Here is a 5,444-nt window from a genome sequence, read left to right as displayed (position 1 = left end):
ATTCTTTATAGCTGAGTAATACTCCATTGTATAAAAATACCACAACTTTTTCTTCCATTCCTAAAGTGGTGGTCATCTTGGTTGTTCTGAAGATTTGGCTATCACACATTATGCTGCTATAAACATAGGTGCACATATATCACTATGATATGATGTTTTCAGTTCCTCTGGGAAAATTCCCAGTAGGGAGATAGCTGGTTTGAATGGGATTTCCAGTCCTAGCTTTTTAAGGAGTCTCCACACTGATTTCCATGCAGCTCCCTTTTCCTGCTGCACATAGGAAGGTGGGAAGCATTGTTGAGGAGCAAAAAGCAAGCGGGGTGAGGTGCACAGAGGAGCCTCCTCAGCAGTCAGCAGCTCTGAGTGCCACAGAGATGGTAACATAGCATAGTGAGAAGCTGAGCACTGCCATCTCACTTTTATGTATGGCAAATATTCAAAAGAAGAAGCAAGATGTATCAAGTGTAGGCACAAATTCTCTGTGATAAATGTTATCACTATGTAAATCTACTATTACCCATAAAATTTTAAAATGCAAAAAAAAAAAAAAAACCCTCTTCATATTATTGGTACAAAAAGCAAAATTTTTTATAGTGACTGGATGGTGCCCTGAGTTCTCCTTCACCTCATAAAGCACACTCCTTTCACTGAGGACTGGCATCTCATCCTTCTCCTTGCATGTGGTTAGAATGAAACCAACCGGTTTCTTGGGGTTAGAGGCAGTCATGTGACTCAGGACTGACCAGTGGATCTTCCACCACTTGTTCCCTGTGGCGGAATCAGGAAAGGGCCTGTTTCCAAATCATGCTGTGGAGAGTGACTTCCTGGCTTGTTTCTGGAATGGTGGCAGCACTCTTTTAGGAACCACATTGGCTGAACAAGAACAAATGGTATCTCCAGTTCCTTCTTTCATAATATGAATCAAGATAATAGCGGCAATAAGAAAACCCTCTTTGGGGCTGGGGAGATAGCTCAGTAAAATAAGTGCTTGCCTGGCAAGTGCAAGGGCCTGAGTTCAATCCCTGGTTCTGGAAAAAAAAAACAAAAAACAAAAATCCTCTTTCTTAGTTCTTTGGAGATGCAAAGTGGGAGTAGAACGGACCAGCGTGGCTGTGTCACTGAAGCTAACTTTCTCCTTCACACTGTACGTGTCAGCAGAGGCCCCCAGATGTGAAATGTTGCAGCATTGTCCAGGGGAACTATTTAGAAGGTGAGGTCAGGATGTTGCCCTGTTTATTCTGGCATATGTTATAGACTCAAACCATTGAGAAGATGTGCATGAAATTTATTTTGTACTAAGCACTTAAATGGTGAGCCTATTTTGTTCTGACCACAACCAATACTAATACTGTAAAAGCTACCCTGAGCTACTTTCCCTTCCCACTGTGGCCAGTCCTTTAAGGGAATGCTTTCTTAATAAATAGCTGGATTTTAAAATGTTCTCTCTTCTTGTAAAGCGTGATTACATGGTAACTTGTGGTTAGAGATCACAATAGTGGTTTAAGGAGGAAGGAAATGGAATTGGATATGACAAAAATGAGTCTTATTATAGGTCAGAGTTTTCAAATCTTTCTAGCTTCAGCTGACTAAGAACCTGGCCCTCATTTTGTTGGCAAGACAGACTTCATTTCACTGTTTGGTTAACTAAGAATTCCTAGGAGCCCCCTGCTGTTCTTGGCACTGTTATCCTTTATTTGTCTGTGTCTCGGTCTATTGTTCTGCCTGTAATGACAGCTCCTCGAAAACAGGAATTGTGGCTTATTCACACTGTTTCCTTAAGTATATATTTAGTGACTAACTACACAAATCCAAAGTAAAAGCAATAATGAAAGGTAGTGAAGTTCTAGATTTTTCCTGTGGCTTTAAGTCTATTCCTTCCTTTTGCTTCTTCAGTTCTTAAAGTAGAAGAGTACCACTGCCCTGTAAATAACTATGGGGAAGCAAGGCAAAGAACTCTGACTTTCTAAATTTATATTATGTGAAAAATAAACGTGCTGCTACAGTAAAGCCACTAGAAAGGAGAGAAAAAGGTACATCATTGGGACTTCAGTTTCTAGACCTCCTCATTGCAAAGAATTGGGTTAAATATGACGTTCAAGTTATCAAATGGACTGAGGAAAGAGCAGTAAAAGGACTCGGTTATCATGATAGTCAGATGCAGGATGGACATATATCTAGGCCTTATTTGCAAAACTCTGAGCTTGGTATGAGCGTGCCTTAATTTGCAAACAAAATACTTTTATTTGCTTCTCTTCTATATTCTTTAAAGCCTGAGAGCAAAAGAAAAATATCCCTTTGAGAACTGAAAAAACATATCTTATTTCCACATCAGTCTCTCTCTCTGGTCAGTTGGATGTGTCCTTAGAAGTAGAGGTCAGAGTCCTGATTCAAGCTCTGCCTTCAGTTAGCGCTGTGACCTTCAATTGAGTCATTTAATTGCTAATATTGCAGTTTCCCCACCTGGTAAAATTGATAATAATAATCCTTACCATTACATTCCTAAGTGGGGTGTAGTGAAGCTTAATAAGATCATGTTTGCAAACTGCTTTGAGCACTTTAGATAAAAGACACAATATAAACACAAAGTCTCATTATAGTAATTACAGTATACAGTGATTTTTCATAATTCAGGTTTACATCTGAGGCTAAATGTGATCAAAATCATTCTATGGGAACAGAGGAGATTAACTTTCACAATCTGAAAATAAAAAAGTTCCTAACACATTCAGAGGACAGATATAGTGGAAACATTCATTTTTAGGATAGAAGGATTTAGTTTTGAAAGATGATTCCAAAAAATGAAAGTGAAAAAAATTGTAACTTACGTATTTAAGTGAAAAAAAAAAACCCACTTTTTGTACAGCAAAGTGATCTCTTCCATCTCCCCAAAGAGGAAGAAAATAAAAGGAAGCTCTTGAAGGGTATCGTTGGTTATTTATTTTTCTATGAAGAGTTGTAACTTTCATATGACTGTGAAGTGGCGAAACCTGTCTGACCTCCCGAGCACACGGAAGGTTGACTCATTACCGCTTGGCAGCGTCTGCTCACGGTGGCCTAGGCCAGTCGCTCCAGTGATGGAGCGGGGCAGACGCATCGTCTGCACCTTCCTTCTTCCCAGCCTGCAACTGCAGCATGTTCACGGCAGGCTCCCCACCCTTTGGCACCCTGGCTGCGTGCTGCCACTACAGCCCACGGTATGCACAGTCGATTCCTGCACCCAAGGACTGGAAGTACCAACACAGGAGGTCAGTGGGCCCAGAAGAAGGTAAGCATGGAAACAGAACCCCGACTTTTGGCTGCAAACGGGGAAAGCAGGATTCTTATTTTAAATGCAAATAAACCTTTTTTTAGTTTATCAGTGTGAGATCCTCTTTGCTAGTTTTCATGGGTGGAATCATGGAAGAATTGGTGAAGGGTCACTCTTGGGCCCACACGTGGCTAATTTAGTGTCGTTCATTTGTAATCTTCAGGGCCACTGAGCTAAAAAAATGAAACTGGTATCATCGGAATATTTTCCTTTGATGATGGTGAACAACACTAATGATTAGAGAGTTCATAAATGAAAGCATAGGGGGCCTGGCCCTAGCTCAGTCTTTAAGTGGCTGCTTCCACAAAGCTGTCAGCCTCAGGTTCCTGGAGTTCGAACCTCACAACTCTCCCGCTGGCCAAAAGTGCCCTGAAGGCATTCGAGGAAGGAAAAAAAAATAAAAAAAATAAATGAAAGCATAAGTGATCTTTTATGGGGAGATTGTTTTTATCATGAGGACTGTGGAGAATGAATATGACTTTTTGTTTAAGAAATATGAAGGTGCGATTCTTCAAAGGCAAGTAGATGTATTAAAATGCTGTATCAACATCTAGTGTGAACATTGCCTAAATATTATTTCCTGTATTTTATAATTAATATGGACATTATTAGAATATGAGAGATTTTCTGATTTCTTCTTTCCTATGTAAATTGTCTCCTTGCTAACAATTTTCATTTATTAAAAAGTATAACTTTATATTTAAATTAGAGAAATTACCTCATAGGAATAAATTATGTATAATATTTTACTTTTGGTCTTAAAGGAAAAAATGACATTTTTATTTTCCTATTCCTATTTCCCAGTGCTTATTTAAAAGCATAATCTCTGTTTTTCTAGTTATATTATTTTAGGTAGACTTCTTAACATGCCCTTGAGAATTACTGCATTTGGAATTTCTGAACAGGGTGGATACTAAACTATGAGGAAATTTATCAATGAGGCAAAGGAGGAAATTCCTTAAGCTTAATTTGTTAATGGGACTCCTGAGTAAAATAGAAAAAGCTAAACTTACCCATTGAGAATATTAGGCAATGAGTCAAATAATCCTAAGAGTACACATTGTTTTGTGACCTTTTAGAATTCTTCCTGATACGTGTACATATATTTACATTTATTCAGAATTCATGTGATTTTTCTCTCGTGAAAAAAATCAACTTTGTTTTAGAAAAGGTCTGTGCAAATCCACAGCATACTGTATCATCACTCTACTTTGGGAAAGCAAAGATTTTGTTTCTAGAAACAACGAAACTGTGTCTCCCTTCCTTATTACCACCCATCACTCATAGCCTAGAATGGGTGAAGAATAGGCATTTGCATATAGGTTAAGTATAGATTTTATTCCTGCTTTTCTCTATGGCCCAGAGTATGTTTTAATCCCTTGTTTTCTTTAGTGACTACTCCTGAAAGGAGATACTCATTGCTTGTCCTTCTCTGTCACCACTGTGCTGTTGGCTCGAGGATGCGTGTTGTCCTTAGTAGATGTGGGGGAGGCACAACCAGGAATTAATATTCACATTTTGGAATTACTAGGAAATATTCCTCATTTTAAATTTCTTATTCCATATACCTGTATATTTTTATCTGTGGAGCAGATACTGTGAGTTTTTTGAGGCACAAGGAGCAGACATTTAGTTGAATCTATACTTGGGATTCTCAGTAGCTCTATTAACTTTTTTTTTTGGTTTTGGGTTTGTTTTTTTGTTTTTGTTTTTGTTTTTTTTTTTTTATTTCAAGGAAGGGTCTACAGGGTGTTTAGGGTCTCACTACTAGATAGGCTTTGTAGTGATCCGCCTGTTTACAGCCTCCCAAGAGCTGGGATTACAAACTCAGCCCACCACATCCAGTCTCATTTGCATCTCAGCACACCTGGGGAGGCACAGCAGGCCAGAGGATTGAACCCCAGCCCCTGCGCCTGCTTGCAGGTGCTTTAATCTGCTGAGCTATTTGTCCGGCCCTAAGTAAAGGGACTTTTCTTTTTTTTCAGTAATGGGAATTGAACTTAGGACCCTGTGCTTGCCAGGCAGGCACTTATTCTACTTATTCTACTGAGCTATCTCCCCAGCTAATGTCAAATCATTTGTATGGAAAAAAAAAGTTTTTGAAGAGTGCAATCTAATGAACACAAATACCTCATGA

The 5,444-nt window shown here is 38.9% G+C and overlaps 1 pseudogene; it reads right to left on the bottom strand.

Moving 5' to 3' along the window:
* The window catches only part of LOC101561077, a 27,360-nt pseudogene extending 24,266 nt beyond the window's left edge, over positions 1 to 3,094 (bottom strand).
* Between the last annotated feature and the right edge of the window lie 2,350 nt (positions 3,095 to 5,444).

The sequence above is a fragment of the Octodon degus genome, unplaced genomic scaffold, assembly GCF_000260255.1.
Source record: "Octodon degus isolate 3935 unplaced genomic scaffold, OctDeg1.0 scaffold00166, whole genome shotgun sequence".
Lineage (NCBI taxonomy): Eukaryota > Metazoa > Chordata > Mammalia > Rodentia > Octodontidae > Octodon > Octodon degus.
The sequence above is the reverse complement of the archived record's forward strand: the minus strand, read 5'-3'. Positions and strand labels throughout refer to the sequence as shown.